The 19807-nt window shown below is 40.3% G+C and overlaps 1 pseudogene; it reads left to right on the forward strand.

Moving 5' to 3' along the window:
* The first annotated feature begins 387 nt into the window (after positions 1-387).
* Positions 388-19796, forward strand: LOC109168204 (annotated as a pseudogene).
* Positions 19797-19807: the final 11 nt, after the last annotated feature.

Below are 19807 nucleotides of genomic sequence, written 5' to 3' on the forward strand. Positions count from 1 at the left end.
AACCCTCAAGATCCAAGATGGTATGTCGTGCTTGCAACTCCTAATCGGGATTACTTTGAAGATGGGACTGAGATGGATGAAACAATAATCCATCATCAATGCTTTACGAATGGAATGCCATCTATGAATGTTGACAATAAAGATGAGAGTGAACCGCCATGCATTCGAGAAGATTGTGATGGGACTTGGGTTGAGAATAAGAACTCCTAGCTAGTTAGTGTATAACTTTTCAAACCTTATATTTTAAATTTGACTATGTATGTGTTCTTAAATGTTTCTTAGGTTTAATGCCTTCAATTTTTTCGGCTCCCAAGTTCTGAAAATGAATTCGAACATTTCTAATAATTTTGTTTTTATATTTTTGTGCTTATTAGGTTTGCGGGCTCTATGGCTGTTGGAAGAAAGAAAAAAACTAGACATCAGGAACAAAAGGGACAAGAAGTACATGGTGATGAAGAACACAATGGAAAAGAGGTTCAGGTGGATGAGGAACAAAAACTGTCAGGTTCTCTAGATACTTCATCAACGAGGAGCACTCGAGGTCGTACCCAAGGAATTGGAGAAAGAGGTACAATTCAATGCTTTGGTACAACCAATTGGAGAAAGTGCTGCAGAATTGCAAAGTTACATTGGTGTCCTTGCATGAGAAAAGGTCAAGTTGAATTTTAAGACATGGAAACATGTGCCACAAGATATTAAAGATAAGATATGGGACGCTGTTAATGTAAGCAAATTCTCATTCTTTTACTTGTATTAATTGTGATATTTAACATATTAGTATTTTAATTCTAACAAAATTTGTTCTATGTAGTTGAGCTTCATTGTTCCGGCACAATTCAATAAAAATTGCTTGAGCTCAACAAATGACAAATGGCGGCAATATAAAACACAATTCACAAATAAATTTATTTATTCAAGACTGAATGATGAAGAAAACTTGCATAAACCACCCGCAGGATATGGTATTATGGGAGATGAATGGACTCTATAACACCCCCTAATTTTCCAAGCTATTTAAAGCCTTAAATATGCAGATATCTAAACAAAACATCAGACATAGCGAAAGACTGAAAGAGGAATATATAAACTGGAAGTAAAAGAGGTGTTATGCCACGCTCATCCAGAGATGAACGCACAGGCTAACATCTGCATAATTCAACATCTAAAACCATACATGTTCAAGTACTAAGTCTATACTGGGCTCACAGGACACAAGACACATGAAAGGAGCTACACTAGCTGGCACTAAACCGCGCTCTCGTCTAAAACATCACCTGCAAGAAACACATAAAAGATGGGACGATGCCCGGTCAGCGAATAATGCTGGTAACCCACCAATACATGTGAAATATCATACATAGATAATATATACGTTTGTAAAGCCTTTTGCGAAACAAAATACATATATATAAGTTCAAAACCAAGAGTAAAGGTCAACACAAGACTCAAAGCACTCACAACAAGATAAGGGAACACATCCCAAGACTACGAAGAACAACAATGAGTCACAAGGACGGCTCAAGGTATAATCTATCATCACACAATAAATTAACACCTGACATGCATAACACAAGAGATAGGACACAACCAACGGCAACACATGCCTTTGTGACTACACACGTCACAAAATAGAGAAGTACACAACAACGGCTACACAAGCCTTCATGACATCACCCATCATGAATTGATATGCCTTCCTTATGCCCGGTTCCAACCATATGGCTACCCCCAACCTTACGTCTAGTTCCAACCTTTACATCCAGGACCACTGTACACCAAGTCCAACCTTTTCCCTCCGAGGACCGTCGTCCCCATCCGCCAACGACCGCAACCAAAACCACCAAATTCATAGTACACGAGGGTACCGATCACACACATGGCAACACATGCCTTAGCAAAACATGCCTCCCAAGAAATACGTGATCCTTACACAAAGGTCACAACTCCATAATCACGTCACGGCCACCACGAGGACCGCTGCAATACCTTGGTGACTAGTGTCCCATACCACTAATCGTGCAATCCAGGTAAAGCAACACACACATCACACCTCAGCAGGAATCAATCAACGGATCAGAACGAAGATATGAAACCATACTCAATCAAAGAATGGATCACAGTCCAACAACAACGATGATTAACACAAGTCATCATTAACAATAGGAAGGTACAAACAACACACACGCTAGCATTTAAACACCAAACTAGCATGCTCATAAAACGGGTAAACCAAACGTAGTTCCGTAGAACACACAAGACTCATCACGGTTCAACGAATCACAATGTTGAACAATTAGCATGATTCAAGACACCAAAACCTACATGGATTCCTACCATATAGTTCTAGACATTCGAAACATCAAGAAGACGCTCAAATAGTTCCACGAAAGAACATCGGGAACTCAAAAGACCAAATACCGAGTCAAAAGAATCACGGGGAACAAATCCCTGCCAAACCACATTACGTACCCTGCGGGTGGGCCCACGGGTAGACCCCTACCTGTGGATCCGCCCGCGGGTACATACCCACGTCCAACTTGTACCCCGCGAGGGGGCGGCGGGTGGACGCCTACCCATCGTTCCGCCCGCGGGTACGTAGCCGTACACCAAAATAATCCCTTCAGGGATTTTCAACACCAAACTCAAATTCAAGTCCAAAACATGCCAAATCACTCCAAATAAAACAAAATGACTTGAATCAAAGGAATAGCCAAGCAATGGCATACAAGAACCCTAAACACAAGCTCTAGATATGCATTTTCATAAGATAATGCATAAACACTCACATTTCATAGCAAAACACATGTAGAATCCAAGATATCTTCATATAGGTAAGCAAAATAGATTTTGTAGAGCATGGGTTACCTCTTGTAGACAAAAACCTTCACTTAACACTTCTCCAAGCTCCTAATAAGGCTCACCTTCCAAACCCACTTCAAGAACACACCAAAAGACACCTTAGAAAACACTAAAAACACAAGATGAACATAGATTTTACCCTCCTAGATGCCCAAATGTATGAAAGGTGGAATCTTGGAGACAACTCTTGAAGATTTGACAAAGCTTCAACTTGGCTTGGAAGAAAAGCTATCTACCTTTTTAGAGAGAAGGTAGAGCTAAAGTTTGGAAAGTGTAAGGAGTGAAATGAGGAGTGTCTACTAGGTTAGCTTGCGTTACTAACACAAGGTGAAAAGTCATGAATACCCTTACTAACATAAAGAGGTGTAAGGGAACAAGGGAACTCCTCACAAAGCTTAAGGTACAACCTTGACTTTGGGGTTGACTAGTCAATTACTAGTCCCCGACTATTGAATTTTCAGGAATTTTAGGAATTAAATTGCCAATTGGTTTAGGATTAATTACTTAATTAATCCCTTAATCGATTCTGGATTACGGGGTGTCACATCCTCTCCCCCTTCAAAGAAGTTTCGTCCCCGAAGTTTGGGTACGACGAATTAAAACAAACGGTGAAATGAAACAACCATGTGACAAGTGTGCCAAGAACAATCTCTTTTGGTCAAAACCCAAAAAGATTCACAAGGATTCAAAGCAAGAAAGAAGGTATACTTAAAACAAGAATTGGAGGAATTTAACCAACAGATGTGATGAGCATAACAAACTCTAAACCAAACACAACCACCAACTTCTAGCCAATAACTACGATCTAACAACTAGGTCAAAGCACCAACTAACAAAGCTAACTATTCGACTAACCAAACAAGCAAGAACAAGCACGCAAAGCAAGCAACAAGCAACTAACAAACGATAGGACAAGGTACCTGCCGAGAACAACTCTGGGTAACGCTCCCTCATGGTCGATTCTAACTCCCAAGTAGCTTCTTCTACACCGTGATGTGACCACCAAACCTTCACCTACTTCACCGATTTCCTACGCGTATCCCGGGTCTTAAAATCCAAGATCTTGAGCGGTCTTTCTTCATAAGACATATCATTGTCTAAAGGGATCACTTCCGGTGGAAGAACAAGTGTCGGGTCGTGAACATATTTCTTAAGATGAGATACGTGGAAGACATTATGGACTCGCTCCAACTCCATAGGTAGAGCCAACCGACAACCTAGGTTCCCAACCCTCTCAAGTATCTCATAAAGTCCTATGAAACGGGGGCTTAGCTTGCCCTTCCTTCCAAACCTCATCACTCCCCGGGTGGGGGATACTCTTAACCAGACCTTATCCCTAACTGCGAACTCTACTTGCCCTCTTGCTCGGTCGGCGTAGGACTTTTGACGATCTTGTGCCGCTTTCATCCTGCTCTGAATCTGTTTAACCTTTTCTGCGGTGTCAAGCAAGAACTGCAGTCTTAAAACTACCGGATTGACCTTATCCTCCCAACACAACGGACTGCGACACTTTTGACCGTAAAGAGCTTCATAAGGAGCCATGCGTATACTCGAGTGATAACTGTTGTTATAGGAGACCTCTATTAAGTCTAGGTGATCCTCCCATGATCCTTGAAAATCCAGCATGCATGCCCTCAACATATCCTCGATAGTCTGAATAGTCCTCTCTGTTTGTTCGTCTGTAGCCGGATGGAAGGCGGTACTGAGATTCACCTTGGTCCCCAAAGCTGCTTGCAAGGACCTCCAGAACTGTGACAAGAACCTTGGATCCCGATCGGAGACTATATCTTTTGGCACTCCATGATACTTCACTACCTGACTAACATAGGCTTGGGCCAACTGCGTCATTGTCCATGTTTCTTTCATCGCGATAGGCGGGTGGTCTTGGTGAAGCGATCAACTATTACCCAGATTTTATCCTTACCGGAACGGGTTGCCGACAAGCTTCCCACGAAGTCCATAGATATGGAGTTCCATTTTCCTTGTGGAACCTCCAATGGCTTTACTAAGCCCTTGACCCCGCAACGCTCTACTTTCACCTTTTGACAAGTCAAGCATCTGCCCACAGACTCCGCCACCTCCTTCTTCATGTTAGGCCACCAGAAAAGCTTTTTCACGTCTTTATACAATTTGTCGCCTCCAGGATGTACAAAATAGGGTGTATCTTGGCCTTCTTCCAAAATCTGACGCTTCAACCGGTCACAAGATGTAGGTACACATAGACGGCCTGCGTACCTTAGCTCTCCATCAGTGGACAACTCAAACGGTCCCCCCTATCCTTTTTCTAGGCCCTCTCTTGCCTTTATCAAGCTAACATCCTTCCATTGTTCCGCTTTGATCTCCTCCAAAAGCGTAGGTATGACTCTTAGGTTGAAAAGACGAGTTTCCGACTCAACTTCACCTTGTTCCACTACTTCTAGGTTCAACCTTTGAAATTCCTTGCAAAGCTCGTCAGCTACTACCCAAATGGAACTAACGGCATGTTTAGTCTTCCTGCTCAGAGCGTCCGCCAAACGTTTGCCTTTCCTTCGTGATATTGTATATCCAACTCATAGTCTTTAATGAGTTCTAACAACCGTCTCTGACGCATATTGAGATCCTTCTGGGTGAAGATATACTTGAGACTCTTATGGTCTGTAAAGATCTTGCAACACACGCCATACAAATAATGCCTCCAAATCTTCAAAGCGAAAACCACGGCTGCCAACTCCAAATCATGCGTGGGGTAGTTCTCTTCATGTACTTTAAGCTGTCGCGATGCATAAGCTATCACTCTCCCATTTTGCATCCACACACAACCTAGTCCCTTCTTAGATGCATCACTGTATACCTTGAACCCCTCTGTCCCGGATGGTAGGATTAGCACCGGTGCGGTCATGAGCCTCTCTTTCAACTCCCGGAACGCTAATTCGCAAGCTTGATTCCATTGGAAGGGCATATCCTTCTTCAACAGCTTTGTCAACGGTTGAGCCACTTTAGCGAAGTCCAACACAAATCTTCGATAGTAAACCGCTAAACCCAAGAAGCTTCTTACTTCCGCCACGGTTGTCGGCACGGTCAATTCTTTCATTGCCCGAATCTTATCTGGATCCACCGATATACCTCTGCTGTCTATCACATGGTCCAAGAATGCTACGCTATCTTTCCAAAACTCACATTTCGAAAGCTTGGCGTACAACTGCTTTTCCCTCAGAATCTACAGTACTGTCCGAAGATGACCCACATGCTCTTCTTTATCCCGAGAATACACAAGGATGTCGTCTATGAACACGATCACGAAGTCGTCGAGATGAGGCTTGAATACACGATTCATTAGATCCATGAACACTACTGGCGCGTATTACTGTGAAGTCGTAGTGGCCGTAGCGCGTTCGGAACGCCTTCTTAGGTATGTCTTGATCTGCCACTTTCAACTTATGGTAACCTGATATTAAATCTGTAACACCCCCCAAAAACAAGACCTAAAAACAAATCTTAACACATGCAGATTAACACAAACACTACCACAGCGGAAGAAAACGGAAACTGGATAAAAGAAATCCAAAACAGGGGTGTTATGCCACGTCTACCACACCCGGTAAACGCTAAGGCGAACAATCTGCAAGTGTATCACTATCCCAAAACATCAAACTACAACAGTCTAAAACCATTGGCACGCAGGCCACAAGAACACAATCTAAAGGTACAGGCGCTAAGCTACCGGCTCTAGACATCGCGCTCAACTACTCAACACCTGAAAGAACACAAAGATAAACATCGGGGCGACGCCCGGTTAGCGAAAGATGCTGGTAACCCACCAATACCGTTAAGTATCATAAATAGGTAGATATAAGATATAAAAACCATTTTCGAAACGGAATACATATATATAAGTCAAAAACCAAGATCAAAAGACAACACAAGACTCACCACTCACAAAGATAACACCGGGAACACATTCCAACCACAAAGGTTAACCACACACAAGGATAAAGACTCACCCAACGGCAACACATGCCAAACAACACAAGCCTCCGTGACTACACACGTCACGAGAGAAGAGAACTCACCACAACGGCTACACAAGCCCTCGTGACATCACCCATCACGAGTTGATATGCCTTCCTTATGCCCTGTTCCAACCTTATGGCTACCCCCATCCTTGTACCTTCAAAGCCAACCATTACCTCCAGAAATCCCCTGTACAGCCAAGTCCAACCTTATTCCGCCGGGACCGTCGTCCCCCACCTATAACCACCAACGAAAACCCACCAATCACGGCAACACATGCCCGGATAACACAATGTTATCCCCCAATCACGTGGACTCAGCCACAACTCCATAATCACGTCACGGCCACCACGAGGACCGCTGCAATACCTTGGTGACTAGCGTCCCATACCACTAATCGTGCAATCCAGGTAGAGCCACACACGCACCACCACTCACACGAAAGTCAAGCAACGGATTACAACGAAGGTATGAAACACACTCAACAAGGAACGGGTCACAGCCCAACAACAACAACGATGAAAAACACAAGTTATCGTCAACCAAACGGAAGGTACGAACAACACACACGCTAGTATTAAGACAACGAACTAGCATGCTTAACAACGGGGAAACTCAAGATAGTTCCGAGGAACACACAAGACACCACTCGGTTCAACGAAACACAAAGTTGAACACTTAGCACGATTCAAGACACCAAAGATCCTACATGGATACCTACCATAAAGCTCTAGACCTACGAAACATCAAGAAGACGCTCAAATAGTTCCACAAAGAACAACGGGAAGCCAAAAGATCACACACCGAGACAAACAAATCACGGGGAACAAATCCCAAACCAACTCCACCGTGTTCCCCGCGGGTGGACCCATGGGTAGTGCCCCATCCGTGGTCCCGCCTGCGGGTACAACACCCACCAGGCAACACGTTCCCCGCGGGTAGGCCGGCGGGTGGTGCCCCGCCCGCGGGTACGTCCCTGTACCACAACAAATCCCTTCGGGGATTTTCTCCTCCAAACAAAAATTCAAGTCCAAAACACACCAAATCTCACCAAATACAACAAAATGACTTGAACCAAGGAACATGCCAAGAAATGGCACAAAGGAACCCTAAACACAAGCTCTAGATATGCAATATCACAAGATAAATACATAAACTCTCACATTTCATAGCAAAACACAAATAGAAGCCAAGAAATCATATATAGGTAAGCAAAATAGGTTTTGTAGAGCATGGGTTACCTCTTGAAGACCAAAAGACTCCTCTTACACCACAATAAGCTCTCCACTAAGCTCACTAGCCAAACCCACTTCAAGATCAAACCAAAAGATCATAAAGATCCTACCTTTAAGAAAAGACAACTAAGATGTAACCAAAAAGATTGGACAAGCTTAGATCTTACCCTTCTAGATGCCCAAATAGGTGAAAGATTGAATCTTGGAAGCAAAACTTGGAATCTTGACAAAGGTCTCACTAGGCTTGGAGAACAAGCTACTCTTCTTTTCTAGAGAGAAGGTAGAGATATTTTCTAGGAATTGTAAAGGATGAAAAATGAAGAAGTCTTCTAGGTTTAGGTTACAAAACTAACTCTTGGTGAAAAGACAAGGATACCCTTACTAACTCTTAGAAAGTGTAAGGAACAAGGGAACTCCTCTCAAAGCACAAGGTACAACACAACTTAAAGATTGACTAGTCAAATACTAGTCCTTGAGTATCAAAAATCAGGATTTTAGGAATCAATTCCTCAAAAGAAATAGAATTAATTACTCAATTAATTCATGGATTGGAGTGTGGATTTTTGGGGTGTCACAAAATCAATCTTGGAGAACACCCCGGCACCTCGGAGTTGATCAAACAAGTCGTCTATCTGCGGCAGGGGATACTTGTTCTTGATTGTGACTTGATTCAACTCGCGGTAGTCGATGCACAACCTCATGCTTCCATCTTTCTTCTTCACAAACAACACTGGCGCTCCCGACGGTGATGTACTCGACTGGATGTAGCCTTTGTCTAACAACTCTTGCAACTGAGTCTTCAACTCCACTATCTACTTGGGCGCTAAACAATAGGGAGCTTCGGATATAGGCGTTGTACCGGGTATAAGATCCACTGAGAATTCAACTTCTCTTGGAGGAGGCATTCCCGGAATCTCCTCGGGGAAGACATCAAGGAATTCACATACAACAGGTATGGTCTGAGCTACATCTCTTTTGGCCTCCAGGTTTTCAACTGAGCACAAGAAGATCTCGTGGCCCTTCTCCACTTACTTTTTCATCTTCATCATGGACACTAACTTGATCCCTAGTTCTTCGGTTGATCCTCGGTACGACACCCTCTTCCCACTTGGTCCTCTCAAAACCACTTTCTGATCACCACAAAAGATCTGGGCTCTGAACCTTCCTAGCCAGTACATACCCAGGACCACATCTACCCCGTCTAGTCCGAACTGTATTAGATTACTGGAAAATCTTCTTCGCCGATGGCTATCGTAACATCTTTGAAGAGACGGTCACAAGCCTTAACTTCTCCTGATGCCACTTTGACATTTAGCTTCACCCCGACACCTTTGGTTAGGCCCAACTTCTTCACGAGTTCCGGGGATATGAACGAGTTGGACGCCCCGGAATCGAACAAGATTACTGCTGGAACGGCATGCACCAAAAACGTTTCGATCACTACATCACTGTCCCCCGCCCGAACCTCGCTTAGGATGAGGGTCCTCTCTGTGGTTAACTCTTCTGACAAACTCTGAGCCCCCAACCCACCACTTCTTCTTAGATCACGGAACGATGGCAAGGTAGCTACGCTGGGGCTTATTCGAGTGGACGTGCCACTTCGAATCCATTGCTCGACTACACTAGGAGTGTCACGAACTCTTGTTGTTCTGGGTCTCTTGGCGGCATCACACACTTCTTCAAATGACACGATACGCCGACGAGGAGACATCGCAAACTTCTACAACAACAACATGGTTACCAAAAAGACAACAAACAAGCACATAACTGAAAGCAACACTCAGCTCACCGCGCAACCTAGAGTCCTAAGCCTAACACTTAGATTCTTAAGGTCACTTTAAGGTCTCAAACCACACTTAGCCACTTATAAGTGTAGACCACACCCACCTAGGCTCAAACCTGGCTTCTTAAGGTCACTTTAAGGTCTCAAACCACACTTAGCCACTTATAAGTGTAGACCACACCCACCTAGGCTCAAACCTGGCTCTGATACCAACTGTAACACCCCCTAATTTTCCAAGCTATTTAAAGCCTTAAATATACAGATATCAAAACAAAAGATCAGACACAGCGGAAGACTGAAAGAGGAATATATAAACTGGAAGTAAAAGTGGTGCTATGCCACGCTCATCCAGAGATGAACGCACAGGCTAACATCTGCATAATTCAACATCTAAAACCATACATGTTCAAGTACTAAGTCCATACTGGGCTCACAGGACACAAGACACATGAAAGGAGCTACACTAGCTGGCACTAAACCGCGCTCTCGTCTAAAACATCACCTGCAAGAAACACATAAAAGATGGGACGATGCCCGGTCAGCGAATAATGCTGGTAACCCACCAATACATGTGAAATATCATACATAGATAATATATACGTTTGTAAAGCCTTTTGCGAAACGGAATACATATATATAAGTTCAAAACCAAGAGCAAAGGTCAACACAAGACTCAAAGCACTCACAACAAGATAAGGGAACACATCCCAAGACTACGAAGAACAACAATGACTCACAAGGACGGCTCAAGGTATAATCTATCATCACACAATAGATTAACACCTGACATGCATAACACAAGAGATAGGACACAACCAACGGCAACACATGCCTTTGTGACTACACACGTCACAAAATAGAGAAACACACAACAACGGCTACACAAGCCTTCGTGACATCACCCATCACGAATTGATATGCCTTCCTTATGCCCGGTTCCAACCTTATGGCTACCCCCAACCTTATGTCTAGTTCCAACCTTTACCTCCAGGACCCCTGTACACCAAGTCCAACCTTTTTCCTCCGAGGACCGTCGTCCCCATCCGCCAACAACCGCCAACAAAACCACCAATTTCACAGTACACGAGGGTACCGATCACACACATGGCAACACATGCCTCCCAAGAAATACGTGATCCTTACACAAATGTCACAACTCCATAATCACGTCATGGCCACCACGAGGACCACTGCAATACCTTGGTGACTAGTGTCTCATACCACTAATCGTGCAATCCAGGTAAAGCCACACACACATCACACCTCAACAGGAATAAATCAATGGATCACAACGAAGATATTAAACCATACTCAATCAAGGAATGGATCACAGTCCAACAACAATGATGATTAACACAAGTCATCATCAATAATAGGAAGGTACAAACAACACACACGCTAGCATTTAAACACCAAACTAGCATGCTCATCAAACGGGTAAACCAAACGTAGTTCCGAAGAACACATAAGACTCATCACGGTTCAACGAATCACAATGTTGAACACTTAGCACGATTCAAGACACCAAAACCTACATGGATTCCTACCATATAGTTCTAGACATACGAAACATCAAGAAGACGCTCAAATAGTTCCACGAAAGAACATCGGGAAGTCAAAAGACCAAATACCAAGTCAAAAGAATCACGGGGAACAAATCCCCGCCAAACCACATTACGTACCCTGCGGGTGGGCCCACGGGTAAACCCCTACCCGTGGTTCCGCCCGTGGGTACATACCCACGTCCAACTTGTACCCCGCGGGTGGGCGGCGGGTGGACGCTTACCCGTCGTTCCGCCCGCGGGTACGTAGTTGTACACCAAAATAATCCCTTCGGGGATTTTTAACACCATGCTCAAATTCAAGTCCAAAACATGCCAAATCTCTCCAAATATAACAAAATGACTTGAATCAAAGGAATAGCCAAGCAATGGCATAAAAGAACCCTAAACACAAGCTCTAAATATGCATTTTAACAAGACAATGCATAAACACTCACATTTCATAGCAAAACACATGTTGAATCCAAGATATCTTCATATAGGTAAGCAAATTAGAATTTGTAGAGCATGGGTTACCTCTTGTAGACAAAAACCTTCACTTAACACTTCACCAAGCTCCTAATAAGGCTCACCTTCCAAACCCACTTCAAGAACACACCAAAAGATCATAAAGATTCTATCTTTAAGAAAAGACACCTTAGAAAACACTAAAAACACAAGATGAACATAGATTTACCCTCCTAGATGCCCAAATGTATGAAAGGTGGAATCTTGGAGACAACTCTTGAATATTTGAGAAAGCTTCAACTTGGCTTGGAAGAAAAGCTATCTACCTTTTTAGAGAGAAGGTAGAGCTAAAGTTTGGAAAGTGTATGAGAGAAATGAGGAGTGTCTACTATGTTAGCTTGCATTACTAACACAAGGTGAAAAGTCATGAATACCCTTACTAACATAAAGAGGTGTAAGGGAACAAGGGAACTCCTCACAAAGCTTAAGGTACAACCTTGACTTTGGGGTTGACTAGTCAATTACTAGTCCCCGACTATTGAATTTTCAGGAATTTAAGGAATTAAATTGCCAATTGGTTTAGGATTAATTACTTAATTAATCCCTTAATCGATTCTGGATTACGGGGTGTCACATACTCAATTTGTGATTATCCGCATGTCCGAAGACTTCAAGGTAACCTCAAAACTAGAAGTGTTTACATATTAAATTGACAAGTATATATTAAAGAAGTTTGAATTTCCTCAAAAGATCAAGTAGAAGAGTTTTCAGTTACATGATATAGTTGCTATGAAATATAAGCATTTTTGGCAGCATAATTAAGTTGTTATTTCGATAAAATTGTAGTCTCCCAATTTCCCAATCTGATATAGTTCCCACTACATGCAAAATGCACTGGTTTTACCGTATATGTTCCTCTTATGTTTTCATAGTGGATTCCTGATAGAGCCGCAGCAGCTGTCTGGTTCTTGCATGTTCTTTTGTCACAATTACAATTGGCAGTTGAACTTCAGAAACTTGGATGTTTGAAAACGTAACTCCTTGCACAGACCCTAATCCACCCTGCACAAGTGAAATTTGATAATTAGAGGAGATTGATTTATGTAGTAGATTAGTTAGGGAGGAATTTCAGAAACTTGTTTATTAGAACATATGCATTTTCAAGTGAAACTTAAATGGTGTTAAAATATTGAGCGTTCAGAATATATCTAATATCCCATTATGGGAAACTGCACCCTAATGAGATTTAAAAAAAAAAAAAGTTTCAACACTCACTTGAAGTAACACACTTTTGAATTGAGATAAAGCGTTAGTTAATAAAGTGGATTTCCAATTAAATTGGCTTGTAAAACTGTTTCTGTACCTGTCATATTTTTATTCTTACACCATTCATTGTGTTTTGCATAATTATGTCTCGCACAGTGATATTTGAGACACAAGCTTTTGTGTTGTCTTTTCCTAGTCCTCCAATGCTGATTCCATGCCCTGGTCCACAATTCACATTGTGTATATATACATTTGTGCATCCAGTTTGAATTGAAACACAATCATCTCCTGCATAAAACAAATCTTTTAGGGAGAGTTGTTTCTTCTAGATGCCTAAAATTTTGTGCTTAATTCACATTATTCTTGCTTTCATTTGTTTAAAGAAAGAGCTACCCTTAGTATGATAAGAAAGAAAAAATCTAAAAAGCACCGGGGTATAAGATTTTTGGGATCTCATGATAGTTATAAATAATCATCCTAAATGGTCAGGCCATCTGCCGGTTGGTTGGTGGAGATTTGTTGTTAAAAAGAATTATATAACTGTGAACGGTAGCCAGGTTTCAAAATGTAGGTGGCTGGATTTTGAGGATTTGGTTCTTGTGACTTTCTATGTTGGATAAGATTGAAGGATGATAAACCAGACCATGTAATGTGAGATGTGATGGATAATTCTCTTTAAAAAAAAAAAAAAAAAAAAAAAACTCTCCAGACATTTCTTGCTAGTAATAACAAAATCCTTGATAACTATTGATAACAAAACTTCTCCAGACATTTCGCCAAAACTTGATACCTATTGATCTTGATAACTAAGCTGCATCAGTCATTCATCCTCATGCCATAATTTTTCATTTCTATTTTCTCTTTTTAAGCATGAAGCATCATTTTTAGGTTAGAAATATAATGTGAAGTTTTTATCTTAATTTATGGTGCTATGGCAGAAATATAATGTGAAGTTTTAATTTGATCATGTTTGTCTTAGAAATTAAGCGACCTACAAAAGTTACGAAAAAAGAAAAACCTTTATCCACATAGGTTTGCTCGTAAAGGATATGCGCGTCTTGCTAGTGAAATTGTAATTAATTATTATTTCACTTTCACTATTATTAACTTAAACTCATTTTCACCCTAAGTTTGACATTTATAAATCTTCTTGCCTGTGTCAACAGAATTGTGTGATGATGACGAAGTTAATAGAGCTATACTGTGGAAGAAAGGGAGAACTAGTAAGCAAGGAGAAATACAAGGAGATATTTTGAAGACAAAATTTACAAAGAGTGTAAGCAAAACCTTTACTGGTATTATCCTCTTTATGTATTTCTAAAGATTGTGGTTATATCATGGTTATTTGTCATGCATTACAGGATGAATATATTCAGCAAAAGCAAGATGGTTTGTTGCAACTTCAAGGACCAAATGAGGACATCCTGACACAGGCTCATGAATCTAAGGAGCATGGAGGTCGGGTGAGGGCTATAGGGGGACATGTCAATCCCTCAACATATTTCAGACTGGGTAGAGAGATGATGCCTGCTCATGAGAAAAATGTTCTTCTAAGCCGACAAGCCAAAGTTGAAGACAGAGTAGCAAAGTTAGAAAATATGGTACTTCAAAATGTTGGCTGTAATATTCAGATTGAAGCAAAAGGCAGTTGTACAGCAAAGGATGCAAAAGGGTGCGAAGAAAAGTGAAGAAGAAATTGGTGATATTCAATAAAAATTGGATTTTGAGGAGGATGATGATGAGCTGCAATTTATTGACAAAGAAGATGTCTTGGAGGTAAATTTTACTTTGTATGCATATAATAAACATGTCTTTCTTAGTATATTTATTTATCTAGCTAATATGCGTATATTTTGCAAATTAGAAACCATCTAAGAAGAAAGCGGGCAAGGAAGTCAAAAAGCTTGAGTTGAACTCCTCAAGTATGCCTAAGTCATTATGGCTACTTTAATGTTATTACAAGCGTGCACTTGGGAATGGAGAGAGTTTACAAATATTGCTAGATAATAATGTCTTCGGTGAAGAATGTATTATTGTAACACCCCGTGTTACGACCCCTAAAACCAATTAAATCGTTTAATCAATTGCCCAAAGGCAGGATTGAATTACAATAATTAATTTAGAAGAGGCCCACCATAGTCCGTGGGCCCCCACCACTAAAACCTAACCCTAGCTCTAAAAGGAATAGAATTAGCAATCCCATTATACTAGACCCTAATTAGGACTCCTAAGAATATAAATAGGGGACATAAGAGGCACCTAGAACCCCCACCACAATAATCTCTCACCACCCAAAGAGTTCCAAGAATTCCCTTAGAAGAAATCAAGAAAGCAAGAAAGCTTAAAGAAAGACCCTTCATAGCCAAGGAATTAATTAAGGCTAAGAGGTAACCCATGTCTCAACAAAACCTATTTTCATAGCTATGTTTCCCCTCTTAGGATTTCCCCCATATTCTTGTGCAATTAGTGATTCGTTATAATGATCTTGATAATTGGTGTTATAATTCCATGGGTGATCTTGATAGGTTCTTGATGATTAAATGGTGTTCTTGATGTTCTTGATGATTATGTGATGTTCTTGATGATTATATGATGTTCTTGATGCTTATGTGCCTTTCCCACCGAATCTCGATATTAAAAGATGAATCGCGTTCTTGTTGATTTAAAAGTGATTAGAACCCTAGGTTGTATTGTGGAACTCGTATGATATTGTTCTGGATATGTTGGGTGGGAATTCGCATGTTTTGGGGATTGATTATGTTAGGAAAGCATGATAGGTTATGTACCGTATGTTTCTTGATTTCGATCCGTTAATTGTCTACGTGCTATTGTCGGTTGCGTTTGAAAGTGTCTAAGCATGGTTTCGGGTTCCACAAAGGTTCCCGGGGCGTTTTTAGTGAAAAAGAGTCAGTGGGGGGTAGGGGACCCGCCACCTACCCGCGGCCAAGGAGGGCAGCTCCGGCAGCGGGTAGCCGGCGGGCGGGCAGCTGCCCACCGGGCACCCGCTGCCCGGAACAGTAACACCGGCGGGCAGCCGGCGGGTGAACCCCCACCCACCGGCTACCCGCTGGAAATTCCCACACTTTGGGATCCCGGCTTCCCCGTTTGATGTTCCCCCGACCCCCGTGGTGTCCTAACGGATCCCTCCCATCGTGCCTATGTCTAGTTTGATATTCGGGTACCGTTCGTAGGTCGAATGAGTCTTATATACTGCATGCTAGTTGGATTGGTACCCCATTGGCCTAGGTATAAGAAGTATGAACCCCTTAGGGCTATTCTTAGTTGTGGGTAACCACGTATAGGTTCGTTATACGATTTCTCCCCTTTCCCAATGTGTTAATGTGGGTTGTATGTGCTTGCTATGTGTTATGTGTGCATGTTACCCCGATGTGGTTGAGATCAATCGGGCAATACGGGCAGTCGGATGGGCTAAGAACCATACCGGCTGTTAACCAGGTTGGTAGAGACCGGTCAGGTATATAAATATTACATAGGACTGAGGTCCACTATACGGGAAGTTGAATGGGTTGAGAACCATCCCAACTGTTAACCAGGCTGGTAGAGACCGGTCAGGTATATAAATATTATATAGGACAGAGGTCCACTATACGGGCAGTTGAATGGGTTGAGAACCATCCCAACTGTTAACCAGGCTGGTAAAGACCGGTCAGGTATATAAATATTATATAGAGCTGCGGTTCATCGGTCGGTTGCGATCGACCCCTCCGTATTGTGAGACGGGGCAGGGTGCTGCGGGGCCGTGTCAGAGCTATATGCGCTGACCCTCATGTATGGGCATACGATTGGTCCTGTGGCGCCAACAAAGTGTGCTATATGATGAGATAAGAAGGATTGATGTTGTGACTGTTATGGAAACGTGACCATAGGATTCTTGCTAGTAAACTATACATATTTAATTGTGATTATTGGTTGTGTTTATCTATAACTGTGCCCTATGTCGAGAATCGCATATACTTGGTTATGACTGTAGATTGTGTGTACCCCTATTTGTCGAGTCGGTTCCCTGATTTGAAAGCTAGAGTCTCTTAGGATATATCTTCATGCTTCGAAATGACTTTTCGTATATCTATGTGTATATATATATATATATATATATATATATATATATATATATATATATATATATATATATATATATATGTATGTATATATATATGTATGTATATATATATGTATGTATATATATATGTATATATATATATGTATGTATATATATATATGTATGTATATATATATATATATATATATATATATATATATATATATATGTATATATATGTATGTATATATATATATACATATATATATATATATATATATATATATATATATATATATATATGTATGTATTGTATATATATGTATTGTATTTCAATGCGTTGGAGTGGGTTACCAGCATCTCTCACTGAACAGATATATTTGGCTTTCAGGCACAGAAGAATAAGTCACTGGAGAGCGCTAGATCTTGGAGCGTAGAAGTAGATAGTTTCCCTTTCGGCCTGCGTGCCATGTTATGCATTTACTTTATTAAGGATATTAGTTAGTTGGTCTGTCCACCTGAGTTCTCTAGCTCAGGTGTGGCATAGCACCCCGTACTCTTTATGTTACGTTTGTGGGAATTAATGAGATTTCACCTTTATTTTATATGTTTTAAATGTCCTGAAAATCTGGGGTGTTACAACTCTCTTTGTGCACGACGAAGATGTGACTCCTTTTTGTCAATTGATGCCAATATCGTACACGTGTATTGCTGTGTATATATGGTATGATTTAATATATATTTCGAGTCAATTTGATAACTGATCACTTCTATGATTTGTTATTCTAATTCAGTTTCCATTCCAATGTTACGTATTTGTATAAAAAGATGATGGAAGAGAACAAGCTTGACAAATTCAGATTTATGCAGCCGTGTCATGTAGGGCATGTGCCAACGAAAAGAACAGATAAAAATTTTCTAGAACAACAGTTGGAAAGCAGGGCATGAGCTTTAGCAACCTAACTGATGGACAATCCAAGTAATGCAACACTTTTTGTGCGATGTAATATTAGGTAAGAATGGTTACAATTATACTTTCAATTGCATATTATTTTGTGTTGATGTAATTTAATTATGTGTTTGTGCATAGTTTCCATTGGATTCTGACAGTTATCAACGTCACTAAGGATATTGTTTATTTGTGGGACCCTCTTAGTCATCGCATTCGCGATGATGATTGGAAGCATGTTGTAGAAATGTAAGTTTTAAAAAAAAAAAAAATTCTTTCGATTTATATTAGTATGATTATTACATTATCTGAATAATCAACAAAATATATATATATATATATATATATATATATATATATATATATATATATATATATATATATATATATATATATATATATATATATATATATATATATATATATATATATATATATATATATATATATATATATGAAGGGCTATTAAAATGGTTCATGCGTCCTCTGCAAATGGAAAGAAAGGACGAAGTAAAACTGCTTGGGAAATTGTCAAGGTAATTTAATATTTTTAACTAATTAGATATAAGTGTTTGTATATAGATAAATAATGCAAATATTATTTAACATTTGTAGGCTCCTCGTCAACTGGATAGTAACCAATACGGTTTCTATGTCATGGCTTACATGAAAACTTTAATTGAGAACATGCCAGACATTGATGATAAAAATTCTGTTCAAGCACTGGTAATACATTCCATTTCTATTTCGTGTTTAAAATTGTTTTGATTTGATTGTTTCAAAGTGGAAATATGATGCATTTGAGTTTCTTGTTGAGTTTGTTGGAAAATGATGCATACCTATTTCGTGTTGACATGAAATGAATGTTGAGAAATGAAAATGTGTTTATCCTTTCCCTGTCTAATTAGCTTGTTTTCCTCCTATATACTATTCTCTTTGTTGTCTTAAGTGAAGGTTTATTGTCATGAGACTAGCCTAAGTGAAGGTTCCGCGTTCATTCGTGTTGGCAGAATTTATAACCACTAATGGCAGATTTACTTTTTTTAGAATTTATAAAGTAAAGTAGATCAGATTTACTTTCTGTTTTATAACCATTAATGGCAGAATTTATATCAAAAACTTAGAGGTGGAGGTTATATCATTCTTCGATTTGAAAGAGGAGAAATTCGGAGAAGTGGATTTTCCAGAATTGGGTTGAGAAGAGATTAACACTAGCTACCAACAGAATTGGGTTCCAGAATTGTGATGCATGCATGATTACAAACTAACTAGGTACTAGCTAGGTTTAATGTTAGTTAGTTGTACTATGTTTTCATGATATATATATTAGATGTTGCATGCATGTCAATGAGTTTAATACAGTTAGTTGTCTTTAAATCTTATTTGGGACCTGTGCCGCTCTCAATGATTATTGTTTGTTATTTCTTATAATAATATTTTGCATATTTTTTAAGTATCTGTTAATCTTTTTGTTGTTGTCATGGTCTTGTCAAAAATCATATAATTATTTTGCAAATTTATTATATCTATACTAATTTATTTACTCACTATTTACATGTAGTTCCAACAAGTTGATTATGACAAAGCGGTTATTGATCTGGTGCGTTCAGAACGGGCCGATATTCTATCAAGTTATATAGAGTAGGTATGATTTGA

The sequence above is a fragment of the Ipomoea nil genome, unplaced genomic scaffold (assembly GCF_001879475.1).
Source record: "Ipomoea nil cultivar Tokyo-kokei standard unplaced genomic scaffold, Asagao_1.1 scaffold3195, whole genome shotgun sequence".
In the NCBI taxonomy this organism is placed as follows: Eukaryota; Viridiplantae; Streptophyta; class Magnoliopsida; order Solanales; family Convolvulaceae; genus Ipomoea; species Ipomoea nil.